The sequence below is a fragment of the Chionomys nivalis genome, chromosome 22 (assembly GCF_950005125.1).
Source record: "Chionomys nivalis chromosome 22, mChiNiv1.1, whole genome shotgun sequence".
Taxonomy (NCBI): Eukaryota; Metazoa; Chordata; class Mammalia; order Rodentia; family Cricetidae; genus Chionomys; species Chionomys nivalis.
This window is the reverse complement of record NC_080107.1, coordinates 15,561,581-15,585,749: the sequence shown is the minus strand read 5'-3', so window position 1 is coordinate 15,585,749 and position 24,169 is coordinate 15,561,581. Positions and strand designations below refer to the sequence as shown.

The 24,169-nt window shown below is 38.7% G+C and overlaps 1 long non-coding RNA gene across 1 annotated transcript in view; it reads left to right on the top strand.

The window, feature by feature from the left end:
• The window catches only part of LOC130864588 (uncharacterized), a 193,927-nt gene that overhangs the window by 144,929 nt on the left and 24,829 nt on the right, over positions 1-24,169 (top strand). The window contains exon 3 of the long non-coding RNA XR_009055991.1: positions 9,512-9,622. This is a non-coding gene — a long non-coding RNA (uncharacterized LOC130864588). The remainder of the gene's footprint in view (positions 1-9,511; positions 9,623-24,169) is intronic.

Genomic DNA, 24,169 nt, shown 5'->3' with positions numbered 1-24,169 from the left:
CATACTCTCTTACTATTTTAGTGTCTGGGGTACGAAACTCAGAGGTACAATGATCCCCTTTGTCACAGTAACTTGTTTCCACACAGAAAATAGAACTTTCAAGAATGTAATGATTTATTAGCGGTAGAAAGAAAATATGAAATATTTTTGTGCAAACCAAACCAAAATGACAGAAGACAATTTTTCATGAAAATTTCTTAATTTCTAACTCATTTATTCTGATTGTGTTATGCATCTCCAGAAAGGAATTGAGTTAAAATGAGGCACAGTCTGTCCTCCTTTCCTCAAGTTTGTCCCTTGATGGTCATTGTAGCACTGACTTACCACACAGACTTCTAGCCATAGGTAGTAATCTCAAACCAAATGAGCTACTAAGTACTAGTCTCAGCTTTGCTTTCTGATCAACTTAGCTGTTGCTTCCTTTCTTCACACCTCCCTGCCATGTCTTATACTTCTTTATAGTATTTATTAAAATAAAATTATGAGGAATGGGGGATATTTCTTATGTTCCTCTCACGACGTCTCATTACGTCTTCATGTTTTTCTCAGGGAAGTCTATAGTGTTCGCAATAATACCTGGACAGCTTCTCAACACAGACATCCTCAAGGAAGCAAGGGGGCTTAAAAAGTAAGAGAGCAAAGGGCTGTCTGAAACTCTAAATGCTGAGAACAGATATGAGGCTTCTGGAAAGTAGCTGGAGGCGCCTGGGCATACCCTCTCCAAATCTTTGGGATCCTGCCAGGGCCTCTTTCCCCACAAACCTCAGTGGCACCAGCCTAGATGCCAAAACCTGTCCTGCTCATTCTGGAGACTGGCCAAATGGTGCTAAATGATTGATCACTAGCCTTAGGAGATTTCAGCTGTCTCCCTCTGATCCATAGTTCATTTTTCCAGTGTCTTTTGGCTAATGTTTCACCTTTAGAAAAAGATTAGCATTTTACTATTTTTTTTAATGTACCAACTGTAGTACATGTTAACATATGTGTACTCAGTCATCCACAGCAAGCTTAATGCTAGGGTCCTGGCCTGGAAGTACAATTGTGGTTAAACAGAAGAAATTCCTGTGCTTTCCTGATTGTGGAACAGTCACTGGATAGTAGAGCTAATTTCAAAATACAACGTAGAGAAGAGTTTGAATGGAATTGCCTTGCTTGGGCAAGTAATGCCACTTCCAACAGACATGGGTTATTAAACAGAAAATCACAGTACCAGGCCTGGGGCATCTCCTGGTGAATTATTGGCCAGGGGGGTCTAGAGGTCTTCTAAACAACACAGGATACAGACATTGTCCTTTGTTACCCATCATAACTCGATGGTAAGCCTCTTCTCTGTCTTTTCTGTTGCTATAAATCCATACCAAAATTAAAAGCAACCTGATGAAGAAAGGGTTTATTTCACCTTGCAAATAACAGCCTATCATTGAAGGAAGCCAGTATAGGAGCTAAAACAGAAATCTGGAGGCAGGGACTGAAGCAAAGACCTTGTAGGAACACAAATTCTGGACTTTCTTCCAGTCTCATGTCTCCTACCTTTCTTCCATAGCTCAGTCCTAATTGCCTGGGTTGGTACTGTCCTCTGTGAGCTTGGCCATCCTGCTTCAATTAGCGATCAAGAAAATGCCCCATAGACATACTTACAGGTCAATCGGATTAACCCAATTCATTAATAGAGGTTTCACCTTCCCAGGTATGTTAAGCCAAGACTAGTTTTCACATCCTATATTCCTGAAGGTATCACACACCTTGGCTGCTGGAAATAAAGAAATTAATCTCAAAACAGTTAGGGAAGTTCCATGCTGCTGGTTAGAATCCATAGTACAAGAAGAAGCTTTCCAGGCTGCTCTGGAGGTTGGGGAGGCATCAGTGATCTTATCTGGCACTGACCCTATATACTGCAACATCATCAACCTGCCAGGCAAGACGTGACTGCTGGCACAATAGTAACACTACCGTCATGGGGTAACTAGCTGCTCTCTTGTTGGATCTGAGGCCTGCTTCACTGGCCCTGTAATTCTAATCAAAAGCCCATGGTAGAGATCTGAGGCCTCTGTGTAGATTCTTCCTTGTATGTTTAAATAGTTATGTTGTCAAACTTTTTTGAAACATTTGTTTTTATAACCCTATACTTGGCCTCTTATTTGATCAGTGAAACTTCATTTTGCAATGGATAACATTCTGTGGAAAGATGTGTAATTGGTCAAATTAGTGAGAATAAGGGGTTGATATCTGTGTGAAAGCCAATGCCCAGGGAATATTGAGGAAAAAGGTGGGGAAGATATGAGTCAGAGGATGCGGAGTACTTCTGTGAAATGCTGCTTCCTGAATATGACACGTCTATTGAAGTCATGGTCTCACAACAGCTGTGCTTACCGACATAAAATTTATAAAAGATCAAGTGGGATAAAAATCTTAACATTCATGATGTAGATGATCTCTAGATTTTACCAGTTCCTGAGGAAATATTGGCAATAGATAGTTAGGCTGGGGGAAAGTTATTCTTTCCTGAGGATGGAGCACTGGTAAATTTCCCATGATTCAGATGATGGTTCCACATCCCATGCAAAAAGGGTGCCTCTAATTGGATGTAATGGATTATTCAAAACATGAAATTGAGAGCGGACATGTTGGAGGAGACATACAGGGAATTTGGAGAGGGGCAAAGGGTTAGATATTATCATGTTGCATTTGTACACAAGCATGAAATTCTGAAGAAAAGACTTAAAAAAAATATGACTCCATTTGGGGAGGCTCAGGCCACAGCTTACTTCCAGAGTCCAGAGACCATCTCCAGTGGGAGTCAGTCTTCTGATTCCAACACGTAATTCCTGAGGATCTGCGGAGGGAACCCCTTTTGTATGCCAACAGGGATCTAACTGAGGTTTACACTGCAGGCCTGTGTCCAACATATTCTTCTGGAAGTGTCTGAGCCTGTGCTTGTTGTTTCTTTCAGAACTGTAGATCAAATTCAAGGGCTCACAGATGTTACATAATAACCGTACTGCCAGGTTCCAGTGTAGAATCTGAACCTATTCTTAAGTGTATAGCATTATATTACTAACTACACATACTGCATCGTGTGCTAGATAACTAGAACTTATCCATCTTGTAGACCTGTCTTTAAATCTATAGAAAACACTTTCACAAGCCCCACTCACTCTGTCACTTCCCTAGTTTCTTTTCCTACTAAATCTACTCATTTCAGATAAGTCATTAACCCCTCCCAGCTTGTTTTAGGTAGCAGAACTTCAAGGTTTATCTACTCTGACAGAAGTGGGAAGATTTCTTTCTTCTGGGCTAAATACACGCATTTCGAAGCATATGCCAAATTTTCTTTATGAATTTATCTCAATGTCATTTCCAGTACTTCACTATTTAAATAATCTTCATGAACACAGGGAAGTGATATTTCTTTGAGGTTCTGATTTCAATTCCTTTGATAGAAACTATGGATTGGATTGACACAAAACGGTAACTGTATTTTCATATTCCTATTGAAAAAATATTTTTCTCTCATAAAATGTACCCTAGCCATGGTTTCCCTCCTTCTACTACTTCCTATTCTGCCCTCGTCTCTGCTTTCCCCCAGAACAACTTCCCTGGAAAGACTGCTTTTTCTCTCTCAAGTTAAAGAACTCATTACAATAATTGCAATCACATCACACCAATAAGCAGCTGCTTGACTTCTAAAAAAAACATGACAGTTCAAATATACAGTAACTCTTTTGAAATTTCAACCTAGGTTTCAACTTCAGCTTAAGTCAAATGTGCTCCTCAAGTGTCAGATGAGCACTGAGCATTTTTTCATCTTCCCATTTATCCTTTTACTTTAGTATTGTTGCGATGTGGTTTGAGTATTTAACTACAAATATAGATTGTTTTAGCCCCATTATATATTTAAAAGCTTTTATTGAATAATTAGTTAAACTACCAGATGTTTCTGTTCCTGTGTTGAATAAGTCCATATGTATAAATACATAAACACCCACTATTTATACATATATATCCCCCCACATACATACATACATATACACAGGAAAGGGCATGTATGTGTCTCTGTGTATGAACAGCATTTGTGTGTGTATATATGTCCATATGTATAGATGTGTGTGTTTATGTGTAAGTGTGTCTCTGTGTGTACATATGCGTATAAAGACTACGATAAAACCTTGAGTGTTGTTTATCAGGTGCTTTGTACCTTTTAGAAGATTGGGTTTTTCTTGTTTTACTTGCTTGATTTCAGATAGAGTCTTTTGCTGGACTGGAACTCAACAAATAGAGGAATTTAAAATATATCCCAGTGGCCTCATGTTTCTAACGCTGAGACTTAAAAGACAGGCCACTATTGCTAGGTCACTTTAGATAGGTTCTGCTGATCAAACTTATGGAAGGTGACTTTCTTATGGAAGGTAACTCTTTATCAACTGGAGTTACACTTCTAGCTACGCATGTTTTTTTAACCTTAAAAATATTCACAGTGCTAAAATTTAGAGATCACTCACTGAGCTGTTGGAAACCTGAATAATTCTGCATCTTACTATCCTCACCTGAAAGTGTGACTGGGGCCTGCCTTTCAAAGGGAACAGCTGCAAATCCTTGACACTGGGCTCTGTATAAGTGGGATCTTCCTAAGTAAGACTACTAAACTAATTCATTTACTATCAGTAATTTCAACAAGATATTGTCATGTCCACCCTAACAGAAACATTCTCACTATCTGTCTCTTTTCTAGTATCTTTAGAGTAGTGCTAGCCAATGTCCAGCAGTACATGGCCCATTGTTTTCTGTAACTGAAGAAGAATTGTGGGCTTCTGAAGAAAACACTGAATAAAACCTGTTAAACTATTACCCTTATTTAATGATTACATTACAAGGTTCTGATTTTTATTGGTATGTCATGTGCATAGAGGTTGTGACAGATATTTATATCCATGCCCAGAAACTTTGCTTCTTTGAAAGTTCTAAGATATATTTTGGATAGAAAATTATTAGAGCAAATTTGAATGGCATTTATAGGTAAGAAATTTTCAGACATATAGTTTCCCTTAAAAGATATATATCTATATATATATATATATACATATAGTTTCCCTTAAAAGAAATATATATATATATATATATGACAGTTACATAAAGTACACACACACACACACACACACACACACACAGAGAGAGAGAGAGAGAGAGAGAGAGAGAGAGAGAGGCAAACACAGACCAGTGATTCTAGGTTACACAATGAGACCATATTGTGACAAACAATAGCAACATTGATAAGTAACTATTGACTACCGAAAGTGCTAGTAGAACATCTGACAGATGACTTCCGTCAATGAACATTCTTCTTTAATGTAGAATTATCATAGTGCATGTTCGAAAGGATGACAGAAATAAAGAGGGGCGTTATCTATCTCTTCATTTTCAAGATTCATCCATATTTTCCTTCTTAATTTTTAGATACTTCATATAAGATGTTCAGCAATGACCTTTACCAAAATGCTTAACCAACTGAATTATAAATTCAAAATGAAATGGTAGTAACTTAGAAATGAAAAGTGATAATTGCCTTTAAAACTTGCTAGAGAAAAGTCTCATTAATAATCTTTGAACTCTATATAAAATAAAAATAATTATCTGTATTGTCGATTATATTTAAAATATAATGAAAACACATCCCTATTATAACATGCTAGCTTTCCAGATGAATAACCATTATACTGAACGCCTGCTCATCATGTGTGCACAGTAAAATGGCTGAGTATATATTTATCTCTATACTTCTGCCATATACATACATACACACAAATATAATTTATTTCTTTAGAAATCATTAAAGTAGATATTGATGACTTACCAGAGAATGAAATAGAGTTTGAGACATCGGATTTAACTGAAAAAGCAAAGCAACTAACACAAAAATCTTGAATAAAAAGTTGTGTCTCTATAGTAAGCACAAATTTACTTTATGTGATTTTAGCATCTTATAAACATGGAATAGAATATGGATATAATAGGAATTTTCAGAGGCATTTTTCATAGTTAGTCCATTCAAGTTTATTCTTGAAATTCTGTCAAATGACAGGAGGAGATCACAAGGACTTTGATCCCAATCGATCCCTGAGGATGCCACTTCCCTTCTCTCCATGTTAATTGCCAGGAGCTGAGGAGTTTGCACAGAGTAACACGCCAAGGTTTATGTAGCCAGGTGTGGTTGCATCTGCTGGTTTCCCACCAACCAGGAAGTGCAGTTAATAAAGGTTTATTTTGGGTTCTAGGCCCATCTGGACACTCAGCAATACCCTGGACACTCATAGCAATATGTTGAGTGGAAAACAAACTCTTTACTTTGAAATATTTTATTCCTTAGAAGGATTATTTATAGAGAGTGGAGCTATTATATTTGCTAGAAGAAACATTAATTTTATCATACAGGAGAAAGTAGAAGCATAATTTGCCAGCAGAGCATTCTTTTTTTACCTATTTTTTTTTTTTTTTTTTTTTGGATTTTTCGAGACAGGGTTTCTCCATAGCTTTTGGTTCCTGTCCTGGCACTAGCTCTTGTAGACCAGGCTGGCCTCAAACTCACAGAGATCCGCCTGCCTCTGCCTCCCGAGTGCTGGGATTAAAGGCGTGCGCCACCACCGCCCGGCTACCCAATAGATATGAAAGGATAATTACTTAAGAGAATGCAAATCGATGCATGAAATACGATAAACATTTATTATATCTGATTTACTTGTTGATATTTAATTGAATATGTACACTTATTTCATTTTGACTTCTAAAATATTGACATTATATTTTATCCTAATTACTTCAGGTTTCAAGATGTATGCCTGATGAGCAACAAGCAAGATTGTGAGGGACTGTAACGAGTGAAATTACCCCAAAATTTAAAAAGCCACTGAGCAGTCAGCATGCAGTTTAGTTTGGCATGCGATACACATCAAATTTCATTAAAAATTACAGTCCTTGTACATGTCTTAATGCGCCTGTCTGATATTATTAATCTTCATCTACAAACTCAATTTTCTTTTTGTTTGTATTGTTTGACCTGAAAGTGGAGTATGTAGCGGTATTTATGTCAAATGCTTATGAAAAGAAACAGAGGAAAGAGGACAGATAAAGGGAAAAGAACGAAGCAAGACATTTCTTTACTGCAGGGTGGGGTGCTAGAAAATGCACGCATTTCCTCTAAATATGTAATGAAAAAAATCATAGGTACATCTGAGGTTTACTGTATTTGATAAATGAGTCAGGAAGCTTTGTTTAAAAAGATCAAAGTAGTTATTTTAAAGAACATTCTGAACAATCACAGTGCTCTCAATCCTTGACACACAAAGTAGCTAGCAATGAAATTACAATGATAGATTTTTAAAAACAACAATTTATGATAATTTGTCTCTGTTATACCACTTTTAAAAATCCAAAAAGTTCTATTTTCTGTATTAAATAAGCAATGACAGTGTGTTTCTTTGCTAATAATTGCTATTTTAAATAAAGAACCAGAAAGGACCATTTCCTCAGTGGGACTCCAAGGACAGAAGCACCCAGCTCTATACATTATGCCAATCCACATTTATTTGTCTGAGTATTTTCTGGCACCACTCAAGGTCTCCCCTTTCCTTCCCTCTTTATTATGGTCTGGCACTTCTCCTGTCCACCCACAAGGGTTTCGACTATCCAAATTTCATTACTTTTTTTAGCCGCCAAGGGCTGATGGCTTTCCTTGCTACTGAAGGCCATTTCCTTCCAGTAATGCAAAGAGGAAAGAGTAAATAAAACCCTCAATGAAGAAATTCCATTTTGTAGGATAGCAGCACACCAAAATCAATCTCTGAGATTCCATAAAAGCATTATGTACATATTTCCAAGACCTCTCACAAATTTTTATAGTATTTTATGACATCACGTAAAGTCTATTTTATATAGCCTTGCCATGCCAAGTGCTGCTATGACTCCACCTAATTCTGAAAATGCCAGACATTCCTATACAAAATGAGCTAGATCGTTTGTGAGCTATAAAATGGAAGACCTTTTTCAGTTAGTACACAGGTCCAATCTAATCCTTTACTATGACAGTGTGTCACATTAATAACAAATTTTACAACATGCTTGGTGAAAATTCATGGATCCCTTTAATATAAAACATTGCCAAAATTTGAACAGAGAAAAATAAACCCAAGCAAAATGGGAACACACACACACACACACACACACACACACACACACACACACACACACTAATCAAAGCTGGTCACTCAACCAAAAGTTACATTTGCAACAAAATACTAACACCAAAGTTGCTTGTTTGTTTATTATAAAAAAGTTTGCTCTTGTTTTCTATGTAGGAGTATTTTGGCTACATGTTTGCCTGTGTACTATGTGCTTGTAGTACCCTCAGATGCCAGAACAGGGCATCAGATCCCCTAGAAGGGGAGTTACTGAATACTGTGAGCCACCCCGTATGAGCTAGGAACTGTAAAAGAACAGAGAGCGGTCTTAACCATTGAGCAATTTCTCCAGTCCTCATTTACTTTATGTTTTTTTTTTTTGTATGTATTTATTTAAGTTTTTACATCCTCACCTAAGTTTCCCCTCCCTCCTCTCCTCCCAGGCCTAGGTTATCTCCTTGTAAGCTCCCTGGCTGTCCTTCTCCTTAGTTGATTCTAGGGGTTTTATTGTGGTGTCCTTGACCCCTTTGGCTCCTACAATCATTCCTCTTTCTCTTCTGTAGGATTTCCTGAGATCTGCCTAATGTTTGGTTGTGGGTCTTAAGGGAAATCTTTGAATCTTGAAAATTAAAGGCAATGGAGAGGCATACTTTATATTCAAAATGTTGGGAAGAGATAAAATTCTCTTTATATGATACTACCATTAACTAGGATCAGTGATGAAGTGTCTATCTTTATCCCAGTACTGGTGATGCATCTTCATGGCCCCTACTGTCTCTGTTGCCTGTTGTCTTTTGAGTGTGTGACCATCTCCTTCTCCGATTTTGTATCACAACAGGAAGATCTCTGTCTCCAGCAGATTGCTGTTGACTCCTTGTCAGAGTAGGTTGTTGCCCTTTAGTTTTGATCTCAGAACTTTCTTTGTCCCCTCTCTAGTAATTATTATGCTCCTCAAATGTTTTTCAGAGTGGAACATCAAAAAGAAAATATCTTCACTACTGTCTTAGGTTTTAGAATAGAGTTGCTGTGTAGAGGGATTGTATGTATTTATATAAATAACGTTGCATGAATACATGAATTATTTCACCAAAAAATTCATTAATAATAAAAATGTATCAGGGTTTCAGGTACTAAAATACCTGAACACACACACACACACACACACACACACACACACGGAGTGGGGGAGGGAGGGAGGAAGGGGAGGGAAAGATGAGTTCTGTAGAGGTTAGAAAGTGAGACTAACCAGAGCGGTTAGAAAGTAAACAGCATTCCAAAAGGAGTTTGTTGTTGCTGTTACTAGTCTTAGTGTTTCCACGTTTAATTTTAATTTTCTTTTGCAGATATGAGGCAGTGAGTACTTTAAAGAATAACGATGATGATATTGCTGTGAATGGAGAGTGCATCACAGAGAAACCTGTCATCCAAGTGAAGAGAGAAGTGTTCCATCTAAAGTATGATTCCGAGTAAACCATGAGGCTGACGTGAACCTACACTGATTTGGTGACTGTATAGATAGAAATTCAGATGGATGAGCTACATTGGAGAAGTACTGTGGAATAGAGATATGTTTGGGAGTGAACACTTGTAGGTCTTTCTAGAGGTGAACAGGGACAAATGGGGTCATGAGGGAGAGGGAACAGTCAGAGACAATTTTGACACTGAATGAAATATGAGTCACTTACTCAGATTATAAACATTTGGAAATACACTAGAAATCTAACGCGGAGATTTAGGCAAAATCAAATATCATTAGCATGCCTAACGTGGTTCACTTATATTAATAAACTTTATCTCCTTTATAAGAATAATGATAAGTTTTAGAAAAATACCCCACAAACCCTTCTCACACTTGGTAGCCATGTGTCCACATATAATACAAGTAGATCAAATATGTTTTGTTATCTATGCGAATGCTCAAAATAATTTCCCTTGCCGTAGACGAAGTGAGTTGAACATGTTAAATAACCCAAATAAAACGCACTGACTCCTCTGAATTTCTTTGTGGCCAAATCACCTCAGCAACAAGTAGCAAGAAACACAGAAGCTTTATGACTAGATGGCTCCCATGATCACCTGCGGCTCCCCCAGGGGCTGGGGGGAGGATAAGGAGGTGCTGGATGTTTTTGGCAGACATCCAAACCTGACTCAGCTCTCTCTCCCAGGAGCAGCATCAGGTACACGGAAAGCCCAGCTGTGCATCACAGAACCGGCGCACCTTCTGGATATCCAGCCTCAGTGAGAGTGCTGCTGTCTACCAGTTACACCATTGTTTACTTCTAAAAGGAAATGTTCCTTTAAACAACTGTAGGTTTTTTTTTTTTAAAAAAATACCATAAACAAAATTGGCATCAATTTTATAAACGGTTACTATGTCTTCCATAACATCAAACTCCATAGTTTGTCTAGCATCTTGTAGTGAATGATTAGAATAACTAATTATCAAGACAGTTAACTGTCTTGATAATGTTATACGCGGAAATCAGATAAAAAGTCTCTTTTAAATTACACTTTAAAAAAAAACCCATTTACTTTAAATTGTAAGAATGAAAACACTAGTTTAAATACATGAAAATGACCAAAACAGAAAGAAAAAGGTATCTTTTTCCAGTGCACAGGGAAAGGGCATAGAAAAGAGCATACTTCTAGGCAGAAGAGACCCCCTCCCCCAACACCGACTCACTTTCAGAAAATCCCATCATTTGTGTAAAAGCATATGTTAATTTGGTCTTTATCTTTTCTAAATTAGCTTTGAAAAAAATTCCCCAAGCTTCATTTTAGAAAAAATTTGCCATTGTATTCGAATTATTTACTATGGATGTTAAACTCAACAAAACAAAACAAACAAACAAACAAAAATGTGTAAAACTTTTTGCTATGATTACAAAAGCTGGCGTTGATATTTTTGTTTGTTTGTTTGTTTGTTTGATAATCTTGTTTGGATCACACTGTTGTACTACATACATAGTCTGTGAGTGCTTTTCCGGGATGCGTAGCCTTTCTGGTCTCTCGCTGGTAAATCAGCTAATCTGCGTTTGCCTGCTCATCTTTGCAGACACAGCTGTAGGGCATATGCCTTTTCTCTAGTCAAGAAGTATGAGCTGGCCCTGGTACTGAGACCCATGTAACAACTCTGCTGGAGCAGCCTGAGAGAAAAAGATTATTAAGCATCGCTACCTTTTCTTTGCACATTACCAGAACTGGTAGGATGAGAAGCTGCAGGGGTGTGTATGGGAGGGGGCAGCTTTCCTTTTGAAATAGTTGGATCTCTTTCTCCGCTGACCACCCACCCACTTTCAAATCCTGGTGGCGCAATACTTGGTGGCTAAATCCGAGTTATGTGAAAATAGACACAGGTGGGTGTGGCAGTTGAGGGGAGCACAAGGAAGAAGACCCTTAGGTCCCCATTCTGCCACATCCGAGGGAGGATCAAGAAAGAAAAAAAAAGACTTTCACTGACCTGCGACCTGGCCTCATGGATCATGCCCACCCGGGATGTGCACCTGTGAGAGTCTTATCCAGGGGAACTCTTCCTCTCTCCCCACACTTCTTTCTTGCCACTGCTTCTTTCTTTCAAATCCTGTTGCTCAGAGCTCCTGCTACTACCAGCCGCGGATACGCAGGCTAGGCAGGAGGATTGGAGAGCCTTCAGTCGCAACTGGAGCGTTGGGGAGGCCTGCACCGAGTCTGCTCCCCGTCTGTCCTGGATGAAGCGACCCCGCCCTCGGGCAGCCAGCAGCGTCGCTGGGCCTTCTCTAAGCTCCCTGGGCTCTCAGGTCCCCACCCCTCGCTCCCTCCGCCCAGCCCTGCAGTCCGCGCAGGGCGGAGACCTAGCGGTTGGGCGCGGTGCGGTGATGGTCGGGATGCCGCAGCCTCTGTACTGTGGGCTAGTTGAAGGGGACAGGAAGGGGTCGCACAGCCCCCGCAGACACCGCCACCTTGCTCGGTAGGGTGTGTGCGAGCCTGTGCCTGTGAGACCCACAGATAAAAGAACCCTTCTCTTACCTCGCCCCTCCTCCCTCCAGGCCCTTCCTTCCTCCTGTTCAGCGCAATTTGCTAATGTTTCCGAGAAGCCACTTTATGTGGCTTGATGACTGAGCCTGGAAAAAAAAAACCTCCAAGGTTGAGAAGAGTAGCAAAGGGCTAGAGCTCGGGAAAAGGGTGCAACGAAACACTGTCATCCAGGTTCCTCCCTGACTCCAGGTTGAGCCCAAGAACTATTCCTTCCTATGGGGCTTGCCTTTGATAGAGCTGGGTAGTGGTACTCAAAAGCCACCTGTAGTCTTTGTTCTTTACCTGCTTCTTGTAAGAGACGGGTGCGGTCTTCTAGATAGGTAAATAATGTGTATTTCTTTTTGAAGGAGGACTGCAAACGGTGAAGGTCTAGATAGGGAGAAAGAGTAGTCAAGGAGATTTTCCCAGACTTTAGATCCCTTACCTTAATACACAATTTGCCCCAAGGAATTTCAGAGCAAAGCCCTGTCCAGCATCTCTCTCTCTCTCTCTCTCTCTCTCTCTCTCTCTCTCTCTCTCTCTCTCTCTCTCCCCGTGTGTGTTTGTGTGTGTGTATGTGTGTGTGTGTGCTGTGTCTGCGCTTGTGTTACACAGAAACTTGACAGGAAAAGCAATAAATTTTATTCCTTAAAGAGAGGCAACAAAAAATTGATCATCAGAGGATGGTGGATTCTGAGACACGGTGGACTTAAGGACCCAGCTTTCAGAAAGTACAGGGCATAGATGAGTTTAGGTAGGAGGGCTTTTTCTGCAGTACCTTTCTTTGCTCCCTTATTTCCTACTGCAGAAGTTCAGTCAGTACACATGGTTTGAAACCCTAGACCTACGTGGCCTGCTGCTTTGGAGGAAGGGGTGGGGGTTGCGGGCACTTGGATATTGCATCCTAAACAGGAAAACAATTTTTTTGAATTTGTTCTCTAGACAGGCAAATAATTTTTTTAGTTTGTTCTCTGGAGAAGTAGTTCCTTTGTCAGTGATTCTCAAAACCACTTGCTGGACAAGTCACCTCTTCCTTGGTTGATTTCAGATGTAGGAAGAGTTCAATGGCAATAAAGCAGCAATGTCACACTCCTAGAATTTTGCAACTATAACTGTAGAGCAATTTTAGGTTCCCAGCAACACTGAGAAGGTCTCTTAGAGATTTTCTACAAATCTCTTGTTCCCAGATGTGCATAGAATCCTTTCATTATCAAGGTCTTCACCAACGCCCTGCGACTATTAAAACTGATGACCCTATGTTGCTTAAAGGATCACTTCTTTAGAGCACTGAAGTGCTGTCCATATGGAGCTACTGTAGTTTATTAATTCATGTCTTCATTGCTCCCAAGAGTTGGCCATCTTGACTAAAGCATTGATAAAAGGGCAGAAAATTCTGCAATATGTCACCTTTCCATAATAGAATAAAATATGAACACGGCGATAGGAGAAGAAGAAAACAGAAAAACAAAGAAAAGAAAACAGAGCAATGTCTGATGGCATAGGCCAGACTGTAAAATGTTTCTTGTACATTCACAAAGCTGTGGGTTCAGACCTCAACCTTACAGAATTTGGACATGGTAGAACATAACCATAATTCAAGTACTTGGCAGACAGAAACAGGAAGATCAGAGGTTCAAGGCCATCATTAGGTAATATAATGAGCTACAGGCCAATCTCTGATCTTCATGACACTTTCTAAAAAACAAAGGATGTTTGAAAAAGAAGGTAAAATGTTCTCAATAATACTATATTTACAGTATGTTTTCAGTTCTTAAGAACTTTGAGACTTAAGTAAAGCTGTGGTTATCAATAGAAACCCAGTGGTTCAATTTTTTGATGTATAAATGTGGACTGGTTTGAGAGTTCTTAGTATGTATTAATTTTTTTATTAATTAGACATTTTTTCACATATCCTGTTTTGACTTTGTCCTTTCCTATCCCCATTTCCTCACCTTCTGCTAAAGTCCTAAAGCAGTTCTTTTATTAACCAATGATATTCACTTTCTAGATGACCAACCATGTTCTTTCATTCTCTGGCTTTCTCTTTTTTCAAAAGCAAAACCAAAACAAATATAAACCATAAAAATAAAAATCAAAACTACTAATCACAAAAACCCAATAACAGAAAAAAAATGAATAAAGAACAGCAAAAAAAAAAAAACCACAAAAAGTCCATGGGATAGGAGGAGTTGAAGTTTGTCTTGGTTTGGCCAACTACTCCTAGATGTGGGGCCATCTGCCTGAAGTGGTTGAGATATCCAGTGATTTTTCTTGGGTACCAGTTGCAAATGACTTCTTGGTTAGAGGTGGGACCCCATGTCCAATTCCGATTTTAGTACTGGGACTTCATCTGGCTTGAAGTTATACAGGTATGATGTGGGATTCCCCTCTGTATGCTGTGAATACCATTGGTTAATAAAGAAACTGGCTTGACCTGATAGAGTAGAACAGAGCTAGATGCGGAACACTAAACTGAACGCTGGGAGAAAGAAGGGCAGAGTCAGGGAGAAGCCATGTAGCCCCACCAGAGAAAGATGCTGGAATTTTGTCGATAAGCCACAGCCATATGGTCATACATAGATTAATAGAAATGGATTAAATTAAAATGTAAGAGTTAGCCAGAGATACGCTTAAGCTATTGGCCAAGCAGTATTGCAAATAATATGGTTTCTGAGTGATTACTTTGGGGCTGAGCAGCCAGGAACTAACTAGCGGCCTTATTAAAACACAGATATTGTACATGCTGTCATAGACCCTGTGAAGTCATAAGCACATCAGTCTTGTTGTATCAGGAAAACACTGTTTTCTGGGAGTCATCCATTACCTTGGCTCTTAAAATATTTCTGTCTCCTCTTCCACAGAGACCCCTGAACCTTGAGGGATGGGTTTGATGATCATACCACTTAGGAACGAGTGCTCCAATGTCTATCAAACTCTATATGTTTTCCAGTTGTGAGTCTCTGTGTTAATTACTGTCTACTACAAGGAGGCATATCTCTGATCTAGATGAGTGAAGTGCTGATATATGCATACAGAACTATGTAATTAGGAGTTATTTTATTACTAAGTACTAAGCTTATCATTATAAAGAGCCCTACAACACAATTTCCTATGATGTGAATAACAACCATGGCATCTTTAATGTCATGGATTTTTTATTTTGATATGTATTTAGTTCTTACGCAATTAAAAAAACGTATTTACTATGTGTCCTGCATTTTTATAAGAATCAACTTAAATTGCTACAAGAAGGAGTTAAAAATAAGCAGTCTCTGTCTCTCTTCAATCCCTCTTCAGTCCTCCACACAGGACTGGGATCAAATCCAGGAATAAATACTCCTTCAACTTATCAGCTTTCTTTCAAGCAGAATGTACTTAAAATTTTGGATAGAATGCCACACATTTTAACTTGGAGGCCCATTTTTGGTGACATTGAAATAAACTTATTTGCCATCAAATTCTTCTAAGAATGTATCATTTGATGAATAGGAAACTGTATCATATAAAAAGAGTAGTACATAGTGGATAGAATGTTTTCATTAAAATATTCAGAAAGATATGGCTGTTGAGATGGCTCAGCAGATAAATAAAGCTGGCTTCTGACAATCCTGAGGACCTGGATTATATCCCTTCCAACTCATGTAGCAAAGGAAAAAACTGGGTCCCAAACTTTGTCCTCTAATCTTCACTTACACGCTGTGGAACATATGTGTTCACTCTTGCATGTGAACAATAAACAAGTACGAAATACTGTTTAATTCAGAAAAATAAAAGATTTAGCCTTTAAAATTGCTCTTAGCTTTGGTCACTGAGATTAATGATAAAAGTACTGGACTTTATTTAATTTATGCTCACAAAGGATCCCTTGTGAGCTTGAGTTGATGCTGCTATTTTTGCATCATGAGAAACTAATTACTCCATGGTACATGGGATATTCCAGATGACAGGCTTTATGTGCTCCTTCCATATGAACTGGACGTTCCCTCAAAGTAGTCTTCTGTTGGAAAATTCTATCTGATAGCTGCTGGTCAGGAACCAAGATCCACCATCCCCTCGAAGGCTCTAGTGCCCTAGCTAAAAACACAAATATGTCTTCTTTGAACTATGATTTACTATCACAGATTTTTATTATTAACATACTACAAATGAATGCTTACAGTCAAGGTACATCTGAATTACAAATTATCAAACACCTGCACTTTTCAAAATAGCCTAAACTAAACTGGTTGGAATAAAATCTTTCATGGGACTCCTCACTGACATGCAGTACTGACCCACTTTGAGACTCAACTCTTCTGTCAAAGAAGATGAAGCATGATAGCCAATAAAGACAGGAAAATGAAATTACTCCTAATTCTCATATAAAAGACACAGAACACACCTTGGATAAAACACGATTTCAGCAAAAGTCAAGGAGAAGTGAGTCAGAGAGAGAACCATGACCACCAGGTAATTTCCTAAGCCAAAAAGCACAGAGAAATGGAGAAAGAGATAACTGGCATGAAGCATTGAATTAGGGGAGGTCGGTGGAAGAGGGAGAATAAAGGAAAGTTTGTTAGGACCCTTCACATTCATGGACTATCTATTGAAAGGTCAGATTGAGGCCTGCAGAATGAAAAGGGTTTATTTGCAATGAAGGGATATGGCCATCTATAAATCATAAATTCTATTTATCTAGACTACATCCATTGAACTGAAGTGGTAGTGTGGTTGTATGAACAAGGCATGGAAGAAGATGGGGAGAAGGAGGGCAATGCGGATTATCAACTGTAAAATAGTAGTCAATATTGCCTTGGTCAGCAAAGCAACATGTCTATTCTGACCATTAACCATTTCTATTCCAGAGTTATGAGGAAGAAGAAGGAATTCTCAAAGATATTTATTCCACTAATGGCAATGGTATGTTTTCTAGGTAACTAAGCCGAAGCAATTGAAGGTTAAATTAACCAGCTAATGAGACATTGATATCCAGGAAGCCAGAGCCACTAGCTGGCAACTGAAGTGTTTCAGGCTGGATAGGAGTCATAGCCCATCCTTGTGTCTGTCTTCCAGTGTTTTAACAGTTTAGTTCAACATTGTACAGTCAGTTAATGTAAGTAGAGTCAATGTTCCAAGGAACAGGCAGGGCAATGTGATTGCAGATATAAAAGTGATGAAGAAAACAGACACCCAAATCAAGCAGATTGGTGATCTTGTTTTCCCAATAAGGCAATGCCAGAGAGACAGAACAATGAACAAAATATAATAAAATAAACACACCAAGGATTGGTTAAGATCTGGTAATTTCAGGATCTTTTTTTTTTTTTTTTTCTTTTTTTTTGGTTTTTCGAGACAGGGTTTCTCTGTGGTTTTGGAGCCTGTCCTGGAACTAGCTCTTGTAGACCAGGCTGGTCTCGAACTCACAGAGATCCGCCTGCCTCTGCCTCCCAAGTGCTGGGATTAAAGGCGTGCGCCACCACTGCCCGGCTTCAGGATCCTTTCAGAGTCAGTTTAACTACTGTATCATTTGAAACTGGTCCCACAAACAGCGGAACTTCTCATGGTTCAACTCCACTGTGTTTAACTGCATTTTGATTCTCAGAAATTGAAATTAAATTATAAATATTGTTGAACTCATTTCTTCCACACAATAGATCTTGTTGACATCTCCTCTCCGTCTCTATCCCCTCTCCACCCCAGGTAGAATTGTTAAAACAGAAGAAGTTAGATTTACCCATCTCCCTTGAAGACACAGTTAAGAAAGAACAGAGCTATTGATTTAGATCCCTTGACTCTACAGCAGGTGCTGAATACCAGGCTTTGTTATTCCCATAGAGAAGTTTGCTACTCTGTCTCACAAATACAATAAATGCAAGTCAGAAAATATCACCTGAGTTGAAAATAAAATTTGATATCTGTAGATGAACAAAATAAACCCTAAGCACATAAACCTGTCATCAGCTCATTGATTCACAGTTAGACCTGAGAATGAAGTAAATATGTAAAGAAGAAAGATGACACACATCAGTGTGTAGTGAGCAGAGTTTAAAGCCATTTCCTGGTTGGTCAATTGTCTTGGACAGGTCCCCAATAGTCCATTTATTTTAGTTCTTTGCTATATAAATAAAAACATTTGTGCTAAATTATATCAAGGCATTTTTACTTTTTGGCACTTTTCATTTATTTTTATTAATTTATACAACATTTAGAATTAGAAAAACAGTATAATTTCACTGAAACATGTGGCTTGAAGAAGTTAAAAGACACCCTTAAAGGATACTTAGTTGAATGGAGGCCAAAGAAATAAATATTACTTTTACATTAGAGCTCAGGATCAGAAATATTTCTTTCCTGTTATAAATTCTAGCATGCTGTAGATACTGTTTATATTTTGAATTCAAGATGTTCAAACTTTACTTCCTCATCTTTGATAAATGCTTCACTTACTGCCACCTGGTGTTCAAAAAAATAGACTGGTGTAGATTGAATTAACAGCCTGGATAGAAATGTTAGGCTATTGAGACTTAGATGTGTCATTACCAAGCCAAACAAAGGAATGTATAAAACATGGGGTCCCCTTTTGTGTTGGCCATTACTCCTGCCATGGTATCTGCTCTAGAGTATAGTTGACATATCTAGTGTCATTCCTTTGGAGTAAACTAATTCTTTGCTTTTCTGGCAGTGTGGGTGTGAAGAGTTGAGGGAGGTAAAATAATAAGATGAAAATATATTAAACAAAATTTTTGACAAAAACATTAAAAATCTATCTTTAGTGCCATAAAAACAATTTTTCTGATAATATATTAGTGATGTTTAAAGAAGTTAGTTTCAGCTTTTATATTTCATATATCTAATTTGAATACCAATTTCTCTTTTTTTTTGAGATGTTCCCAATAGTTTGTGATTATTGTATAATTATTGCATAGAATCTTTTAGCACCAGAAAAGCTTTTTCTAAACATTTTCATATAATCAGATGTGGGACACACACCAGACACAGAAAAACCTTTCTTGAATCTTAATGTCATTTATCACAGGATTGTCTTTGTCACTCCCTATTTAAAAGAAAACAAGGAACATGTAAACCCAAAGATATATACAAGCACATTTAAAAAGAGAATGAGAACAGGGATAAACAGTAGAGTAACTTAGGCGTTTAGATATGCTTCTTTTTTTAAATTTTCATTCTGTAACTCTAAATGTAATTGAAAATTTTAAGAGTTATCAATTAGATTTCAAGTAATGAATCTCAAATAAAAAAGCTTAATTCCTGGAGACTTCTTTCCTTCCTCTACCAAAACAAAACTAGATGGGAGTAAATAAAAAATGATGTTGATGCTGGGCAGAATCAATAAACAGACAGGTAGGTAGATGAGGTCTAGAACACAGTGAATGCCCAGGATACAGGCACTGCTGGAGGAGAGTGAGACAGGGAAGCAGGGCAGCATCCATGGGAGAGGCTCATTCTTTGGAGAGGTGCCCTCACGCTTCTGAGACAGGCTGTCTAAAGTCAGGCCTTTGAGGCTTTCTGAGTCAGTGAAGATTATTTCCAAGTACGACAAGGCTTGACCTGCTGCTCCAAACTATCACTAAGTCTACCTCTGCCAGTCACTGCTCTTGAATGACAGGAAAAACAAAAGTCCACCTCCCTCGCAAAAAACAACAACAAAAAAGATAAACCCCAAAACCACAAAAATCAAAGAAACTAAGTCTGAAGAACAGGCAGAGAAATAAGGAGCATGTGAGGAGAATCTGTGTCTTTGATGAACTGCAGAAATTAGCAATGAGTGATACTACAAAAATTTGTATCTTTCTTTTTTGCTCAACTTTAGATATTATTAAAAGGAAATAAGAAAAAACAACATGATACACACAGACAAAAGTAAATTTGATGGATGGCAGACAACTAGAGTCAGTGGTTCCTATTTAAGCAAACAGAAAGGAAAGCAGCCCAGAACAATTTTTCTGAAATTTCTATCTCTATCCCCCTTCACAACTTTCTCTCTACTCTGCTTCCTCCTTCCTTCCTCTTTCCTTCTGTTGAAACATTTACACTGAAGTGTGTCTTATATATTTCTCATATATGTCTCATTTGTACTGCATTTTTTATCAAGGCCATAGAAACAGCTTCCACCCTGTGATCAATTTGCTCCTTCACTTTCCTAGGACGAGCACTTTGCCTTATAACCTGTGTATGATCACCTCATCCTCAAGATCTTATCTTCCACAATTATTAAATTCTCCTTGGCCTAAAAGGATGTCTTGGATTCCCATTCTGCATATTTCCACTATGCCCTATTGAACAGTGTGTCATATTATTGTAATTGATAGTTGAATGCCAACAAAGGCTTCTCAGAAAAGGTGATGCTTAGTCAAGAGAGGTTGTTTAAGAAGTTGTTGGCTGGGGTTGAAGAAGAAATTCCAGGCAGAGAGAATATAGTGCACAGTGGCAAACTCTTTTTATCAAATTTCAGAACACTTCATTTCTGTGCAAAAGGCAGGATGCACTTGGGAAGATTGGAGAACATGAGACAAAGATGAAGCAACGTTGTCATAAAAGGTTTTGAATATTTGCATTTTCAAAAATGGAGATAACTTAAATGTTTCAAAAACATACCTTGCCGTGGTCAGATTTTATTTTTAGAAACATCATTCTTATTACAAAAGAAAACTTCAGCCACGTGTGGTGGTGCGTTTATGCCATTCCAATCCTCAGGAAACTGGGGTGGGAAAGTCGGGTTTTAAGACTTATCTGAGTTGCACAGAGTGTTCCAGGCCTCATGGAATTGAGACTTTGTCTAAAATAAAATAAAATTACTTGTGAGAATGCTGTGGCTAAAACTGAAGACTAGGAAATTAATGGTGTGAAGAACAAATAGGGAGACAAAAAGTCATGGTTTGTTTAAGCATACATGAGAGAAAATGGGTGTCATAGAATTCACACAAAGGACCGCACAGAGGTAACCAGTACAAGCTAGTGTCCAAGTGGTGATGATAGCTTCACTAACAAATCTTTCATTTTCCAAAACAAAGGAAGATTGTCAGAGAAGCAGGTTTAATGGAGGAAAATGACAAAGTTTTATACATACGGAGTTTGACTTGCTATTGACAGCCAAGTTCAAATATTTAGTGAAAAAATGCATATGGCGCACTAAAGTTAGAGTAAATTATGGTTTGAATTTCCATTACATACTGTAAAATATAAAATTTTAACACAAATGAGTATATAGAATACAGTCTCCGTATAAAATTGAATCTTTAATGGAAAAAAATAGATGCTATTTCTTTTTGGCTTTCCTCATTATTTTCAAAATCAACTTAAAATCCTGTGTGGCAAGCTCACAACATATATACAATAATTTTCTTGATCTACCCTTGGTAGGGACTTGCACATTTAATAGTCATTTATAAAGGGGAAAGAACATTCAGCGCATGCTGCGATCTGGCTCAGGGCAGTGACAGATGAAAACAGTTGTTTTCTACTTCCCTCAGGGGACCAATGGACTAATCAACTCAGAGGCAGTATGGCTATTGGCAGCTTATATCTGGGATCCTGTTTAGGAAGTGCCCTAGATTCTGTGATCCCTAGTAGCTGCCTCACACAAGACTGTAGTCCCTCAGCAGAGGCAGTTCATATCTGTTGAACAATCAGCACAGGCATGAATGTCCTGATTATTTGCTTGGACCTTATGAATTCCTGAAGGAAGATATTCAAGTTCTCTACTATCCAGGCTAGAGAGTATTTCCCAATGAAATACCACAGCAAGCTTTTGACTTGACATCTCTATAGCAGAAGCAAAATCTGCTTTGCCCAGCAATGCTGAGCAAATGGAGTCAATTTCCTTATGTTAAATCGTTACGGGAAAACTGCAGGCGTTTTATGGGAAACTGTCTCCTGTGTCTAAAGTTTGGCATTATTTCTGACTCTTCAATTAAAGGAAGAAAATAAAGGATTGGAGGCCAAGGAATGAATTGGCTAATTGATAGAATCCTAGGAGCCTGAGGAAGGAGACAGGAAGAGTCTTCCAGTCTTCCAAAAGCTCTAGACTATTGATCTCCACTGAAGGGAAGTCTGAAGTTGAGAACCAAGGAAAACACTTAATAAGACTGGTACACACCTTGGGCCATCCCTGACAGCCCATTGTCTGGACACCTTGCTACTCTTTGTGTTACATCTCAGTTTGTTGTGTGATTAAGCTTGTCCTACATTACAACTTAATACACATCATTAGAGACATGCAGACTGAGACCTAATGGACATGACTGCTTTTACTAAACTCTTCAGTGGCTGCCCCATGGTAAAGGATACCACCCTGCTTAGGACCCCCAGGAGGAGTGGAGAAATGAGATGATGGTGATGGCAGGTTGAAATGGTGAGCACTGGCTCGCTGGAGCTTGCTAAGTTGTGGAAGACTTTCATATTATACATTCTCAGGAAATGATCCGCATCATCACCCTGCATTGACAAGGACATTTAGGTCTCAGGAATTCAAAACAAAATGTCCCAATTTTGACTATATATGTTCTTTAGCCTTTTCCTGCCATTTAGCTTTCTTAGTAAATTGGTTTATGGATGTAACTGATAACAAACCAAAAAATAATGTGATATTATTTTGTTTCTTCCAGCATGAAATTTCAAAATCATTGTATGTGCACAAAGGGTAATATGTTTATGGTTGAAACTGAAGAGTATTTAAAATATTATTATTTATTATTATTATTATTGAAACGAGGGAATCAAAGTTGGGGTCCGTAAAATGAAAGGTAAATGCTATGCTACTGAGGTTAAATCCAGGCCAAGAAATGCAAATTTCAAAAATCAATGAAGGAAGTGGTCTCTGCATGAGGCATGGGAAGGTTATTAAATATGTGGTAAGGGGAGTTACTTAAATATTCTAGGCTCTGATTCTCTCATCATGAGATCAGTAACCCTGTCTTGTACGAGTCTGTGAGGATTAAGTAAAACTGTATCTATAGAAATACCTGTACTGTCAAACAGAAGCAACAGTTAATGTTCAATGGTAAATAGAATATGTGAATATGTAGCAATTTTCTTTTGAATGTTTGTAGCTTGCCAATCATTGGCATAAACCCCCCACAAACCTCATTACAATTCAATTGTTCTGCATCTGTATCATCTGATTGAGCGTATTAGAAAAGGCCTTATCTTAAATAATTGCAAAATGTACTTCAGCACATCCTAGATGGTGTGGGTGTTGGTGTGGGTCAACTCATAGCTCTGGTTCTGGGCCTGGGTGGTAGCTGGGTTGGTCAGCTCCCCCTCCCCCAGCTCTCCTGCTCCCTCACCACGGGGAGCTCTCTGGCCTACTCTGGTTAGCTCACCTTATGCAGTAAGCAGCAAGGGGCAGAACTGCCTGGTTTTTCGGCTCTCAGGTGCTCAGATCAGCTCACTCAGGGCTCCATCAAGAGGGTGAAGTTGAGAGGACACTCTCCCAAGTGCTGTAGCTAGTGAGGGACAGGAACAACTCTTCCACTCTCAAGACCTCAGGGCCAGTTCTCCTACCACCCACACAGGTAGTGAGGAGTACGGCCAGGTACCTCCCCATTCCTCTCATTCCTTGGGCAGCTCACCTGACTCCCCCAACAAGATCAGCTCAAATGTGCTGCCCAGATGAGGTGCAGGAGTCACTTTCTCTGGTGTTGCAGTTACTGAGGGGCAGAATGAACTCTTCCATTTTCATAACCTCAATGCTGGTTCTCCCACCGGCCACAGGTGGTGAGAGTGGGACCAGGCAGCCCTGCCCCCTGTACCTTGGTTGGCTCATTTCATTTCATTTCATTTCATTTATCGTCTTCCTCTGTTAAATTTGTATGCTTTCCTCTCTTCTCTTAGGTAGCATCCAATCTCTGAAAGCTATGCAGTTTATTTTGAATAAAATTTTATCTCCAGGATTTTCCAGGTCTTAAAAATATTTTGTTTTTCTTCTTATATCTCAGAGTCCTCTAATTCATGCCCATAGATATATAATTATATAAGGTGCAGTGTCTAATTTTATGTTCTAATTGACT